The sequence below is a fragment of the Triturus cristatus genome, chromosome 8 (genome assembly GCF_964204655.1).
Source record: "Triturus cristatus chromosome 8, aTriCri1.1, whole genome shotgun sequence".
NCBI lineage: Eukaryota > Metazoa > Chordata > Amphibia > Caudata > Salamandridae > Triturus > Triturus cristatus.
In genome coordinates this window covers 1,661,735,491-1,661,752,008 of record NC_140591.1, presented here as the reverse complement: position 1 = coordinate 1,661,752,008, position 16,518 = coordinate 1,661,735,491, and the positions used below count along the sequence as shown (strand labels likewise).

General features: G+C 48.8%; 1 protein-coding gene across 1 annotated transcript in view; it reads left to right on the top strand.

The window, feature by feature from the left end:
- The window catches only part of LOC146808509 (vomeronasal type-2 receptor 26-like), a 122,552-nt gene that overhangs the window by 88,149 nt on the left and 17,885 nt on the right, over positions 1-16,518 (top strand). The window lies entirely within an intron of this gene.

The following is a 16,518-nucleotide window of genomic DNA, read 5'->3' as shown; positions in this document are numbered from 1 at the left end:
GCACTACTCCCCTAGCCATCAAAAGTCCTTGAGAAAGCGATTAGCCAGCAACTCACCCAACACCTAGAAGACACAACCTCCTGGACCCTTCCCAATCCGGATTTCAAACCAACCACAGCACCAAGACAACCCTGATCAAAGCCACTAATGATATCAGAGCCCTCCTGAACCATGGGGAAACAGCAGCCTTCATCCTCCTGGACCTTTCCACCGTGTTTGACACGGTATCTCGCCACATCCTGATCAACAGACTCCACCGCATCAGGATTCAAGGAAATGCCTTCAAATGGATCTCCTCATACCTCTCCGGCAGAAGCCAAAAGATCCGTCTGGTGCTGTTCACCTCAGAGCCAAGGAAGATCATCTGCGGATCCCACAGGGATCTCCCCTAGCCCAAACCTCTTCAACACCTACATGCCCCTCTGGCTGACACTGTCAGATCACACAGCCTCGATATCATCTCCTATGCTGACAAGACACAGATCATCCTCTCTCTGTCCACAGACTCCCCCAACCACAAAAGCTAACTTTCACAGATGCATGATGAAAGTTGCGGACTGGATGAAGGACAACTGTCTTAAACTCAACTGAGAGAAAACAGAAGTCCTCATCTTAGGGAACAACATCTCACTGTGGAACCGCTCATGGTGGCCCGCAGAGCTCGGCACAATTTCTGACCCAATTTACCAGGCCCGTAACCTAGACATTATCCTGGATAACAAACTATCCATGAAGAAACAAGTCAAGGCAGACTCTTCCGCCTGCTTCTACACCCTGCGCAATGTCTGCAAGATCTTCAGGTGGCTCCCAGTAAACACCAGAAGAACCATTACGCAGGCACTTATCACCAGCAGACTGGACTACAGTAAAACACTATGTAGGAATCACAGCAAATCTCCTGAAGAGACTCCAAACATTACAGAACTCAGCTGCAAGGCTCATAGTTGACTTCTCCAGAAGGACCCACATCACACCCCACCTCAGGATACTAAACTCGCTTCCGATCTAGAAGAGATGCCAGTTCGAAATGCTGACCCACACCTACAAGACCATGCACAACGAAGGACTAGCATACATCAACAACTGCCTAACCTTCCACCAACCATCCAGACACCTCTGTTCTGTCTCCCTCTCCATCACAGACACCTCACAATTCCATCAAGCCAACACTGGAAGGCGCTCCTTATTGTACCTGGCAGCCAAGGCATGGAACATCCTCCTCCTGCACCTCAGGACCGCACCATCACTCCAACAATTCAGAAGAGATCTAAAGACCTGGTTGTTTGAATAAACAACCTCCCCACAGCGACTACAGTTCCAGCACATCGAGATCCTCATGAGTGAGTTGCCGCACTCTACAAATGATTGATTGATTGGAAGGTGGATTCCAAAAGCTCACTGCAAATGATCTAGCAGATCAAGCTTTGGGAGGCATGGTCCTCTTTGCTAGCACTCACTGGTCCCTCTCCTGCAGATGGGGCAAATCTCAGGAATGCAGCGTTACCTCCTCGCCCACTCGTTCTCATCATACTCATCAATCAGGAGGGTGAGTTTTGCCCAGGAATCTTTGAATACCGCTCCAGTGCATCTGGTATTAAGAGCTCTTATACATGGTCATATACAGCTCAATCCTAAATCACAGCTTTCACATAGATGTTTAAATCTGTGGAACTTGGCAATGAATGTTCTGATTTGCTTGAATGGATGGACCATCAGATGGAACTCTCGGATATCTCTTTGGATGCCATCCATGGCTCACTTTAGTTAGTAGTCCCATCACTGCAGCACAATGGAATATAAAGAGTGGCATACCGACACAGCACAAAAATCGATTGCTCTTCCTTTGCCATTTGAGGGAACTCAGCAGTTTGGTCCAGAAGAGAAGATACATAGGCTGTTAATGAGAGGGCGCATATTTCCTCTTTTAGGTGCATCAGCAGCAACAGCACATATCCTTTTCTTTGACCTTGAGTTATGGAAAGAAGTATTGCTTTAGTTAACCTTCCAGAATGCAGCAGCTCAAACTCAGTCCAGGAAAGTCAAAAGGAAGAACTAGAATGATTGCAAATTTAAGAACCAGAAACAGATATGATCAAATCAACAGTGGTCCTATCAATGCTGAAAGTTACCATGGTTTTTTTTTGGTTTGGTGGGAGGTTGCGTACATTATTTCATAGAGGCCTAAGAAAAACATTTCCTCAGACCAATGGGTCCTTCAAGTGGTCAGACCAGGATACAAGATTGAGTCTTCTTCGCCTCCATCAGAATCACGGGTCAGACCAACTTCATGGCCATTCTGCCCCAATAACAGGTGGCAATGCCTCAAGCTGTTCATTCCTTACTTTAGAAACAAGCAACTGTGAAAGCCCCAATGCATCATAATTGGGATTGGGAGTTTCCTCCATTGCTTTCCAGGTCCCAGGGATGTCAGGGGGGATTCAGAATGTTCATAGACTTGAAGCATACAACTTGCCTGTTCCCTTTAAAAGGGAGACTTTGCAGGGGTACTGTCAAGTCACTGGATGCTGTAGCTCAGAAAAGGCTGCAGTAACAACAAGGAAGGTGAACCCAGCAACAGAAAGTTATAGACATGCATAGGCAGGGCAAAAATTTCCAAGGACAAGGCATGTCGGTCACGCTACACCAGCAACACCAGAGTCTGCCACAGCAAGTAGCACTTCCGGGTCAACGGAGGCAGAGTTAATACAAAGGCGTGATATGTGCATACGCCGCTGAATGGAAGTAGCAGTCGTTAAGACTGCCTTACTTATTGTAATTGCATTCATATATCGCTTACTACCCCTGACAAGGCGTCAAAGCGCTTTTTTGGCAAGGAGCACACTACTCCGGAACACAAAAGGATTAGTGGTGAATTAGTATAGTGAAATATGAAATTAATTTGAGTGGTGGATATGTTAGTCTTATTTGGATTGAGAAGGATAGTGGAGGCATAGAAGAGGGAAAGGTTTGCATTCATATAGCGCTTTCTAATCCGGATGAGGTGATAAAGCACTTTTTGGCGAGTATCATGCTACTGCGGAACCCAACAAGGATTAGTGGCGAATCAGTGAATGGAAACAGGAAATTAATTTGATTTCAACTGTGGACATGTTAGTCTGTTATTTGGATTGTAAAAAGATAGTGGAAGGATTAAAGAGGGAAGGGTTTTAATTTATATAGTGCTTGCTACCCCTGATGAGGTGTTGAAGCGTTTTTTTGGCAGGTCGCATGCTACACCGGAACCCAAACAGGACTAGTGGGGAAATTAGTATAGGGTAATAAGAAATTTACTTGAGCGGTGGAAATGCTTGTCTGCTATTTGGATTGAAACGGAATAGTGGGGGAATAGAAGAGGGAAGGATCTAGATTTTTTTTTAAAGTTCATAGCAGTAGGAGGGGGTTTGGGATGAGTAAAGAGGAGGTGGACGGTGTTTTTGTTTTTGTATGGTGGGATTTTGAGGCGAGGTGCCACTTGAGAGAGTAGGTTCCTTTGATGAATGCGTTTTGTGATTTTATTCCGAATGAAGAGCGGTCCTGTTCCATATATTGCTTTGTGGGTGATAAGAAGCAGCTTGAATGTGGATCTTCTGGAAACCAGTAACCAAGGTAGGGCTTTAGAAGCAAGGGAGATGTGGGCTTGCAGCTTTAAATGTAAGAGTAGTCTGGCAGTTCTGAATCCGTTGTAGTCTTTTCATAGTAGTTAAAGATGATCTGTGGTAGAGGCTACTGGCGCAATCTAGTTTGGACAGAACAAGAGAGATGGTTGCCAGGACCTTGTGTGGAAATCCCAGGTGGGGAAAGATTTGTCGCAGAGTTGTTATAGTAATGTTAGATCTGGGGGTCTCTAGTTGGCAGGGTAGGTACCACTGTCCAAGTAGGGACCCTTGCTTCTAGTCAGGGAAAGGGGGATACACTGTTAAGATAACCCCTGCTCACCCTCTAGGTAGCTTGGCCTGAGCAGTCTAGGCTATCAAAGGCAATGTGTAAAGTATTTGTACCAACACTCACAGTAACACAGTGAAAACACCACAGATTTACTCCACACCAGTTTTAGAAAAATAAGGTATCTTTACTAAAAACTTCACAAGACCAAATATTACAGACAAACCAACATATACTTCAAAAAGGTTACTTTAAAGATAGTTCAGAGTTTGCAGAAAGTACTCCAGGATGTAAAAGTCAGTGTCCTGCACAATGCGACTCTCAATGCACAAAATGCGACACTTTCGTGCCCAACAGTACCTGTAGTTGCGATAAGGTTCCCAAAAGCTATAACAAGGAAGCTTGCAAAGGCGATGCGATACTCCTGAGATCCTGGGGAGGCTTTGCAGCAGCCCTGCTTCACGCAGCAGAGGTGGATGCGCCGGCTCCGATCTGTAAGGGGAGGATGCGATGACTTTGGCCTTCGTTGCGTAGGTTTCTTAGGGGGAAGCTTTACGCACAGGTTCGATGCGACACTCTTCGATGTGGTGCGATGCGTGGCGCAACGTTGCCTTCCGGCGCCGCAATTCTCGATGCGCCACGGAACGGGACTCTGCGTCGACGCACGCAGCGATTGGAGACTTTTCACGCACCGGCAGTGGTGCGGCCCGCAACTGGTTCTGCGACAACCCTCGCAATGGCAGGAAGCTTCACGCTTCGGGACGATGCTCGACGCACTCGGCGATGCGGGGACCCTGCGTGTTGCGATGGTGCCGCGATGAAATTTTCCACGCACTCTCGTCTTGCGACACGCAATCGGATGATGCGTTGGGTACCAGTCACTCTTGTTCACGCTTCTGCTTCCCAGCTCCCAAACACAGCAAAACGACCTCCTGAAGCCCCAAGACTGGGCAAGCACTCCAAGGCAGGTCAGAACTCTCTCAGCAGAGTTCCAGGGGAGCTGGTGGTGAAGTCCTTTTGTTCCTGGGACTTCTTAACAGGGAGCCAGCTCTTCTCAGGCCCTTGGAGATCAGAATCAAAAGAAGGGGACACAGCAAAGTCCTTCCCCTCTCCTTGGCAGCAAAGCAAAACAGCAAGCAGGCAGTCTTCTCCTCTTCAGTTTCTTCCAGCTTTCTCCTTGGCAGAGGTTTCTTCTTAGTTCCAAAGTGATCTAAAGTTTTAGGTGTCTGGGGTCCTCTTCTTATACCCCTCCAAGTCTTTGTCTCTCTTTGTTCCAGTGGGGGGATTCCCCTGCTCAAACCGGTTCCTGGGTGTGCTCTGCTCTGGAGCACCTGGTTCCTTTCAGAGTGAGGGGCAGGGTCGTTAGACGCTCAGCAGGAGGTGGAGCCTTCTTTGTGCCAGCAGAGGCAGAGTCCTCAGCCTGGCCAGCAGGGGGTGGGGCCAGCTTTGTGTTTGTCAGGGGCAGCCCTATTCAGACCCAGGGACTACTCCTCCCACCCATCTAAAGCAGATCTCCCTATTCACCCTGCTGCTGACTCATCCAGGCTCCTGGAGCCACCTAGCACATCACCTGACACCAGTCAGCCAACCAGCACACAGGCACACAGGAAGGTTAAACAGGAGAATAGCTACTTTCTAAAAAGTGCTATTCCCACACAGTGAATTTAAAAACCATCTTGCTAAAAAGATGTATAATTAAATTCTGAACACAGAGATACCAAACTTGGATTTTCTATCTTGCCCTTATGGGAAGATAGGCATGTAAACAGCCTTCCCCATTCTATCCTATGGGCAAGATAGCCTCTCAGCAGTGAAAAACGAAAATGGCTGTAATTCACTACCAGGGCATGTTACACACCTCAGTACATGCCCTACCTTTCAGATACACTGTACCCAGCCCAGGGGGGTACCTAGGGCCACCATAGGGATGCCTGACATGTACAGAAAGGGAAGGATAAGGCCTGGTCAGTGGGTGCACTGGCCAGGTCGACATGGCAGTCCTGGACTGCACATAGGCACTGCAGGCAGGCCTAAGACATCATTTTAGCGCTACTCCTGTGGGTGGCACAATCAGTGCTGCAGCCCACTAGTAGCATTTGAATCACCAGCCCTGGCACACGCAGTGCACTTTACTAGGGGCTAACAGGTGGAACAAATATACCAATCATGGATAACCAATCAATACAACAATTTACCAAGGGAGCACTTGCACTTTGACACTGATCAGCAGTGGCAAAGTGCCCAAAGCATCTAAACCAGCAAAATCGAAATCCAGCATAGCATCAAAAATACAGGAGGTAGAGGCAAAAAGTCAGGGGTAACCACGCCAAAGATGCCAGGTCTAACACGTGTCCCCTCCAGCTGAAAGTGGGGAGAACTACCCACCCTCTTGGGAGTTCTCATCGCTAAGGCGGAAAAACCTGGACAGACCATCAGCGTTGGCGTGTTCTGTACCGGGGCGGTGTTCCACCGTAAAGTCCATCCCCTGTAGGGAAATGGACCACCTCAACAGCTTAGGATTCTCACCCCTCATCTGCATCAACCATCTGAGGGGCCTGTGGTCCGTCTGAACCCGGAAGTGAGTCCCAAACAAGTAGGGCCTCAGCTTCTTCAGCGCCCAGACCACAGCAAAAGCTTCCCTTTCAATCGCACTCCACCTCTGTTCCCTGGGAAGTAGCCTCCTACTAATGAAAGCTACAGGTTGGTCCAAGTCCTCATCATTTAGTTGTGAGAGCACCGCTCCCACTCCATGCTCAGAAGCGTCTGTCTGCACTATGAATTCCTTGGAGAAGTCAGGCGCCTTGAGTACAGGTGCTGTACACATGGCCTCCTTCAGGGCATCAAAAGCTTCTTGGCAGGCACTGGTCCAAATCACTTTCTTCGGTAACTTCTTGGAAGTTAGTTCTGTCAAGGGAGCCACAATGGTGCCATACCCCTTGACAAAACGGCGATAGTACCCGGTGAGTCCTAAGAAGGCTCTCACCGCTGTCTGGGTTTTGGGGGGTTCCCAAGCCCGGATGGTATCTATCTTGGCTTGTAGGGGCGCCACCTGGCCGCTTCCTACCTGGTGTCCCAAATACACCACCGAACCCTGCCCTATCTGGCACTTACTGGCCTTGATAGTGAGGCCTGCACTATGCAGAGCCTTCAACACTGCGCAGAGGTGTTGCAAGTGTTCTTCCCAAGTGGAGCAGAACACAGCGATGTCATCCAGATATGCGGCGCTGAATTGCCCCAGCCCGGACAGTACCTGGTTGACCAGTCTCTGGAATGTGGCAGGGGCGTTCTTCAACCCAAAGGGCATGACACGGAACTGGAAGTGCCCCTCTGGCGTTGAAAACGCAGACCTCTCCTTGGCCCCATCAGTTAAGGCAATCTGCCAGTACCCAGAAGTTAAATCAAACGTACTGAGGTAGTTGGCAGCTCCCAACCGATCCACGAGCTCATCAGCTCTGGGGATGGGGTGTGCGTCAGTCTTCGTGACAGCATTGAGCCCACGGTAGTCCACACAAAACCTAAGTTCTGGAGTGGCACCTGGCGCAGCAGCTTTCGGTACAAGTACCACTGGGCTAGCCCAGGGGCTGCTGGAGGGCTCAATCACCCCTAGCTCCAACATCTTAGAAACCTCCTTCTTGATGCTGGCCCTGACCTTGTCAGCCACCCGGTAAAACTTCTGTTTCACAGGCATGCTATCTCCCGTGTCCACGTCATGGACACACCAGTTGGTGATACCGGGGGTCAGGGAGAACAGAGATGCAAACTGACCCAACACATGGCGACAGTCCCTCTGCTGTTCTGGGGTCAGGGTGGGCGAGAGGACCACTCCATCCACTGACCCATCTTGCTCCTTAGCTGCCAGGAGGTCAGGAAGAGGATCGCTATCATCCTCCATACCTGCATCTGTAGCAAGTAGCATTGTTATTTCAGACCTCTCAAAATGGGGTTTGAGGCGGTTCACGTGTAGGACCCTCATGGGGTTCCTGGGAGATCGCTAGTTGACCAGGTAGGTCACCTCACTCTTGCGCTCCACCACCTCATATGGCCCAGTCCACTTGTCCTGGAGCGCGCAAGGCTCCACTGGCGCCATCACCCACACCATCTGCCCAGGTTGAAATTCCATCAGAGTGGTATGCTGGTCATACCACCTCTTCATCTCATCCTGGCTGGCTTCCAGGTTCGCCTGAGCGAGGGCCCGGAAGCGCTGTGTCTGGTTGCGGATGGCCAGCACATAGCTGAACACATCCTGAGGGGTTTTCCCCGGGGATTTCTCCCAACCCTCCTTCACCAGACTGAGAGGTCCTCTAACAGGGTGCCCGTACAAAAGCTCAAAGGGACTGAACCCTAGAGACTTTTGTGGTACCTCCCTGTAGGCAAATAATAGGCATGGCAAAAAGACGTCCCACTTCCGTCTCATGGGCTCTGTCAGCCCCATGATCATGCCTTTCAGGGTCCGGTTGAACCTTTCAACCAACCCATTTCCTTGAGGGTGGTAAGGAGTGGTGAACTTATAAGTTACCCCACACTCCTCCCACAGAGACTTCATATACCTGGAGATGAAGTTGGTACCCCGGTCAGATACCACCTCTTTGGGGAAACCCACACGGGAAAAGATCCCCATCAACGCACGGCCCACCACCGGGGCTGTGGTTGTCCTGAGAGGGATAGCCTCCGGGTACCGGGTGGCATGATCCACCAGGACCAGGATGAACCTGTTGCCTAAGGCGGTCCTGGGGTCCAGTGGCCCCACAATATCTATTCTCACCCGCTCGAAAGGGGTGCTCACTACCGGAAAAGGCTGGAGAGGGCCTTTGCATTTTCCTCCAGCCTTGCCACTTGCCTGGCAAGTCTGGCATGATTTACAAAAGGAAGCGACGTCCGTCTTCATCCCGGGCCAGTAAAAGTGGGTGGCAAGCCTTTGTCGGGTCTTGTCCTGCCCGAGATGTCCTGCAAGCGGCACGTCGTGAGCCAGACCCAGTAGGAAGTCTCTGAACCCTGCGGGTACCACCAGGGTACGTGATCCACTGGGCTCAGCAAACCTAGGCTCACTGTACAACAAGTCATTCTCCCAGTAGAGAAAAAAGTTCTTCGGATCAGCACCTGCTGCCTGGTCTGCAGCCTGGTGCCGCAGACCTTCAAGAGTAGGGCATGTCTTCTGCGCACGGCAGAACTCCTCTCTGGAGGGACCACCCTCTTGCTGCCAATGGGTCAGCTCAGGTATGTCTCCCAGCTCAGCGACCTGTTGCCCTGTAGGCTCCAGGGCATCCCCCGTAGGTTCTGCTCCTTCCTGGACCGTGGGAACAGCGGGGGTGGACGCACCACGCCCCTTGCCCTTCCTCTTTCTGGCAGGGACCTGGGCCACTGTTTCAGGCTCCAGGTCTGCTTCACAACCCTGTCTGGCTGCCATGGACCGGGTGGTCACACAGACCCACTCAGGCAAACCCAACATCTCCAAATGAGCCTGGCGTTCCACCTCCTTCCACGGGGAACTCTCCAGGTCATTACCTAGCAGACAGTCTACCGGCATGGATGGACTCACAACAACTTTGAGAGGACCTGAGACCCCCCCCCCACTCAAAGGGAACATGTGCTACCTTGCAAAGGCGCACAGAGTTGTCAGCTGACACTACTGGGTGAAGTACGTCTGGAATGATCAGCTCCTCAGGGACCCACTGACACCTGACCGTAGTCACACTGGCTCCAGTGTCCCTGAGAGCCTCCACCCTCCTCCCATTGATGGTCACCCACTGCCTGTACTTCTTAGTGTTATCAGGGACAGGGGTTTCCTGGACCATCTCTGTGTCTCCTAAAGAGACAAGGGACATAACTGCTAAACCCTCCAAATCACTAGAAATTAAATCCCCCCCAAAAGCTACACTAGCTATACCCGGTGTTGGAGCACCAGTGGGTGCCTGGGATTTCTTGGGACACACAGGAGCTTTGTGACCCAATTCCTGACAGTGATAACACTTAATGGGACCCTTGTTATCCGACCTGCCCTTAGGGGGCCAGGTTGGTTTGGGTTTTGACTTGGGGGGCTGGGACTGGTTACCCTGGGAACTATTTTGGGGCCCTTGTGAGAACTCCTTTTGGTTACCCTTGTCCCCCCCACTCTTCTGCTGGAGACCCTGCCCACCTTTGGCAATGGTACCCACAATTCCTCTGTGGACCCTGGTACTGGTCCAGCGGTCCGCCTCCTTAGCAAGCTCAATGGGGTCCGTCAACTTGCTATCTAAAAGATGCTGGCGCAGCTCTGGAACACATAGACTACTCAAGTGCTCCCAACTAATTAAATGTAACAACCCCTTATAATCAGTTACCTTGCTGCCCTTCATCCAACCTTCCAGTGCCCGCGAGTACAGATTCACACACTCCATCCAAGTCTCAGACTCTTTCTTCTTGGAATTTCTAAACTGCAGTCTATACTGCTCTGGAGTAAGTCCATACCTGAGACATAGGGCCTCCTTCATATTGGGATAGGTCATGGCACCTGCTAATTCTAAGGGCTCTAGAGCACTCCTCCCAGAAGCCTCAAAATGTTTCCACAGGCCCGCCCCGCAATGCTGTTCAGGTACCCCATTCATCCTCAATGCAATTTCATACGATGTGAACCAGGCATAGATATCCTCACTCCTATTGTAATTCTGTACTAAATCCTTGGGGATATATACTTTACCCCCCTGCACTGGCTGTGCGCTGCCACCATTTGAACCGGACTCCACCTGCTTGGCCTTGATGTCCAGTTCTCTCATGCTCACTTCATGAGCCAGAAGCAATTTCTTCTCTTCCAAGGCACGGGCATTCTTGCTCTCCTCCGCCGCCTTGTCCTTCTCTACTTCCAATTGCTTCATTTTCATTTTCATCATTTCCATTTCATGGTCTCTCACCCTTTGATTCTCCTCCAGCTCCTCTGGAGTGAGCCCCCTACTGGAATGGGAGCTGCCAGCCCTTGAGACTGGTCTGCCCACAGGCAGATCTTGGGGAACAAAACCATCCTCTTCATTTGCATCACTTTCCTCTCGGGCCTCCCACCAGGCCTTCAAGACTCTTTGTAGCACATCCTTTCTAGCTCCGCTTTTCACAGGGCAACCAAGGTCTTTGCAGAATTGCCTGAGCTCCTCAGCCTTGTACGAATACAGATCCGCAATGGAAAACTTCAATTCTGCCCTCTCACTTGTTGCCACCTGAGACATGATGCTCTTGAAGAGTTACTCAAAAATAGAATCAAAAATATAGTATGTGGTTGTCTATTGGTCTGCACTCCTAGTGATGTACACCAATTACTGTGGGTCAAGTACAAATACAAGTTCAATCCTCACCGCTGACCACCAATGTTAGATCTGGGGGTCTCTAGTTGGCAGGGTAGGTACCACTGTCCAAGTAGGGACCCTTGCTTCTAGTCAGGGAAAGGGGGATACACTGTTAAGATAACCCCTGCTCACCCTCTAGGTAGCTTGGCCTGAGCAGTCTAGGCTATCAAAGGCAATGTGTAAAGTATTTGTACCAACACTCACAGTAACACAGTGAAAACACCACAGATTTACTCCACACCAGTTTTAGAAAAATAAGGTATCTTTACTAAAAACTTCACAAGACCAAATATTACAGACAAACCAACATATACTTCAAAAAGGTTACTTTAAAGATAGTTCAGAGTTTGCAGAAAGTACTCCAGGATGTAAAAGTCAGTGTCCTGCACAATGCGACTCTCAATGCACAAAATGCGACACTTTCGTGCCCAACAGTACCTGTAGTTGCGATAAGGTTCCCAAAAGCTATAACAAGGAAGCTTGCAAAGGCGATGCGATACTCCTGAGATCCTGGGGAGGCTTTGCAGCAGCCCTGCTTCACGCAGCAGAGGTGGATGCGCCGGCTCCGATCTGTAAGGGGAGGATGCGATGACTTTGGCCTTCGTTGCGTAGGTTTCTTAGGGGGAAGCTTCACGCACAGGTTCGATGCGACACTCTTCGATGTGGTGCGATGCGTGGCGCAGCGTTGCCTTCCGGCGCCGCAATTCTCGATGCGCCACGGAACGGGACTCTGCGTCGACGCACGCAGCGATTGGAGACTTTTCACGCACCGCCAGTGGTGCGGCCCGCAACTGGTTCTGCGACAACCCTCGCAATGGCAGGAAGCTTCACGCTTCGGGACGATGCTCGACGCACTCGGCGATGCGGGGACCCTGCGTGTTGCGATGGTGCCGCGATGAAATTTTCCACGCACTCTCGTCTTGCGACACGCAATCGGATGATGCGTTGGGTACCAGTCACTCTTGTTCACGCTTCTGCTTCCCAGCTCCCAAACACAGCAAAACGACCTCCTGAAGCCCCAAGACTGGGCAAGCACTCCAAGGCAGGTCAGAACTCTCTCAGCAGAGTTCCAGGGGAGCTGGTGGTGAAGTCCTTTTGTTCCTGGGACTTCTTAACAGGGAGCCAGCTCTTCTCAGGCCCTTGGAGATCAGAATCAAAAGAAGGGGACACAGCAAAGTCCTTCCCCTCTCCTTGGCAGCAAAGCAAAACAGCAAGCAGGCAGTCTTCTCCTCTTCAGTTTCTTCCAGCTTTCTCCTTGGCAGAGGTTTCTTCTTAGTTCCAAAGTGATCTAAAGTTTTAGGTGTCTGGGGTCCTCTTCTTATACCCCTTCAAGTCTTTGTCTCTCTTTGTTCCAGTGGGGGGGATTCCCCTGCTCAAACCGGTTCCTGGGTGTGCTCTGCTCTGGAGCACCTGGTTCCTTTCAGAGTGAGGGGCAGGGTCGTTAGACGCTCAGCAGGAGGTGGAGCCTTCTTTGTGCCAGCAGAGGCAGAGTCCTCAGCCTGGCCAGCAGGGGGTGGGGCCAGCTTTGTGTTTGTCAGGGGCAGCCCTATTCAGACCCAGGGACTACTCCTCCCACCCATCTAAAGCAGATCTCCCTATTCACCCTGCTGCTGACTCATCCAGGCTCCTGGAGCCACCTAGCACATCACCTGACACCAGTCAGCCAACCAGCACACAGGCAGGTTAAACAGGAGAATAGCTACTTTCTAAATAGTGCTATTCCCACACAGTGAATTTAAAAACCATCTTGCTAAAAAGATGTATAATTAAATTCTGAACACAGAGATACCAAACTTGGATTTTCTATCTTGCCCTTATGGGAAGATAGGCATGTAAACAGCCTTCCCCATTCTATCCTATGGGCAAGATAGCCTCTCAGCAGTGAAAAACGAAAATGGCTGTAATTCACTACCAGGGCATGTTACACACCTCAGTACATGCCCTACCTTTCAGATACACTGTACCCAGCCCAGGGGGGTACCTAGGGCCACCATAGGGATGCCTGACATGTACAGAAAGGGAAGGATAAGGCCTGGTCAGTGGGTGCACTGGCCAGGTCGACATGGCAGTCCTGGACTGCACATAGGCACTGCAGGCAGGCCTAAGACATCATTTTAGCGCTACTCCTGTGGGTGGCACAATCAGTGCTGCAGCCCACTAGTAGCATTTGAATCACCAGCCTAGGCACACGCAGTGCACTTTACTAGGGGCTAACAGGTGGAACAAATATACCAATCATGGATAACCAATCAATACAACAATTTACCAAGGGAGCACTTGCACTTTGACACTGATCAGCAGTGGCAAAGTGCCCAAAGCATCTAAACCAGCAAAATCGAAATCCAGCATAGCATCAAAAATACAGGAGGTAGAGGCAAAAAGTCAGGGGTAACCACGCCAAAGATGCCAGGTCTATCAAGTAACAAAACTTGATCTTGCTAGTTTGGCCACTTGGGCATTCATGGATAGCTTGGAGTGCATGATAATTCTGAGGTTTCTTACTTCCTTCAATACTTCAGGCAGTGTTCCCAGATCATCAGTCCACGCCACACAAGTATTTCCATTTTGGAAGCATTCAATTTGAAATGGCTCCATGTCATCCATGGCTCTGAGACAACTGAAAATGGGTGGGTTTCCAATGTATTTGGGGCATTCCAGTTTAAGGAGTATTTGTGTGTCATCTGTATAGTTCTAGCATGTGAAGTGAAAATTGATTGACTAGAGCTAGTAATGACTATATGTAGATGAGAGATCCATGCTTTTGTGAAGTATGGTTTGGAAGAGAAAGGGGGGGTATGAAATACATTAGTTCTGTTGTGAAGGTAGGATGTGATCCAGTCTAGAGCAGTCCTCTGCCTGCTTCGAAGAGTCTTTTTTTATCAGAGTGTCACGGTCAACCGTGTCAAAGGAAGCTGAGAGGTCAAAGAAAGATAGTGCAGCAACCCCATTCTGGGCAACTGTGTTCTTGAGGTAATCCCAGAAGGGAACAAGGGCAGATTCAGTGCCTCTTTCTGGGTGGAATCCCATTTGGACGTCTGAAAGTATGGCATAATCTTCAATAAACTGTGACATCTGGGCAAATGCTGCTCTTTCTATCAGTTTGCTCAGGAAAGGTCCATTTGTAATAGGTCTGTAGGTGTCGGGATTCAGCGGGTCCAGGTTTGTTTTCTTTAGTAATGGGCGTAGGTATGACTTTTTTAGTTCTTCTAGAAATATTCCAGTAGTTAAGGAATTGTTGATGATTCTTCTTACTGGTGTGGCAGCAGAGGTTGTTATAAGAATTCTCTTGAAGGTTTGGGGTGGGTAAGGTGCAGACGGTCTGCCGGCAGGCCTGCTTGCTTTGATCAGGTCCATAAATTCATCATGTGAAATTTGTTACAAGGAATGAAGAGGCTGGGTTAGCATATTCTTGGATTGTTATTTTGGAAAAGAGTTGGTGCTGGTGGTTTTTCTTGGTTTTAAATAAGAGTCCAATGTGTCTGCTTTGGCCGCGTAATGATTTGTCAGTTTGTGTGTGAATTCTTGAGTAATGGGATGAGCACCTGTTAGGCAATTTTGTTTACGAAATTTAGTGAGAATTTTGTAGAATTTTTTAGTTGCACATTTAGCATTTTTAATTCTGTCTGAATAGTATTTGTTTTAGTTTTTTTGATAGCAGACTTGTATAACCTATTAAGTTTCTGTAGGTGAAGTTTGCCTTGATTGGTGTTAGTTTTGAACCACGCACATTGGCGCTTTCTAATTTGTTGTTTTATCTGTTTTAGTTATGTAGTTCTACAAGGTGTCTGTTTTCTTTTGTTCTGCTATGTTGTTTTTAGTGGTTTTAGGATATTAAAAGCTTCCTGTAGCCACTCATATCGTTTTTGAACAAAATGTATTGTGTCTAGATCTGTACTGGAAGTTGGCTCTGTTTCTAAGTGTTCAAAATTGAGTTTGTTCCATGGTCGATAGATGGAAGCATGCAGGGTGGTTTTAGGCGAGTTGTTTTATGTTGGAAAGCAAGCAAATGGTGGTCTGATCATGTGAGTGGAGTTATTGTTTGAAAGGTAACTAGTTCTGTATTCGCAAAAATGACATCTAGAATGTGTCCAGCAACTTGTGTGGGTTTGTGGACGATCTGATGTAGTTTCAGTGTATCTAGGCCAGTGATTGTTATCTCCCTCTTCAGTTTGCTAATTACTGTGTGTGTTAAGAGGATTGAGAGATATCATTAAGTCATGTGCCAAAGGTGACCAGGTGTGACCGACTCTGCCCGAATCACTCTCAGGCACCAGCCTGTTCTGACATTTTCAGACTAATGCGCCTCTGCAAAAATGCATTTCTGCAGGGCAGGCAACAGCATGCATTTATAGAACAAGTGCTTACAATCCCCTATATAAAAACAGGTGCAAGAGTTAGTTGAGCAGTAACAATCCTCAATGTGTGAATGGAGTATTTATGAATTGAGTGGGGGGTCGTTTGGCATCTAAGGAGTCAATACAAGTTGTCTCTTCATCTGTAGGGTACAGTTGTTTGGAGCTGTATTGTTCTTTCTTCTGCAGCAGTGGTGTTGCTATCATTAGCTTGGAATGTACAGTTTAAGGACGTGCTAGCGACTCTTGCACTCTGTTTATGGCTGTCTTTAGCCACCCAACCAAGGCTGATAAAGGGCACATGGCACTTTGATAGGCCACTGAGCACAGATTATATAATCTTAGTAAATCTATCATCCATACAGGGCAGCAGCCTGAGCCCTTTGGTGTTTTTGCCTCAGCTTGACGGAGCACATTCTTCTAAGCAGGTGGAAGCATTAGCTGAGCTTACAGAATGGATCCTATTGTTGGTGTGAATGACACTCTCCATTTCACCCTTGCCCACTCCTGGCTGCCATCTGATCCAGTGTTGAGAGTCATTTCAGCATATGCAGTGTTTTCACCAACAGTAATGTAAATGCAGTGCTTAATTGTTGCGGGTGGTTGCAGGTGCTGAGCATCGGTACTCATTTTTTGGTAGATTGTGAATTATTTTCCATCATCAGACATTGGCCCGAGAAAAGCAGAGAAAGGAGGGGGGAGAGATATAGGGGTAAACAGTGACAAAGGAAGAAACCAAGGCTAAAAATAACATGGATGAGTGTGATAAAGAGGTAGGAACTACAGGGTGGTAGGAGAAAGAAGCAACCCTGGCACTCGGCAGTAGTCTCCTGAGAAAGTGTTTTGGCCTCACACTTTGGTACACAAGTTAAGTGTTATATAAATGCTGGGTCACAGCTTGAGACATACAACTTTCCAGTAAAAATATAGCAGCAGTGTTGAGAAGTATAAAAGAAAAGTACAGGTACTGCCATATA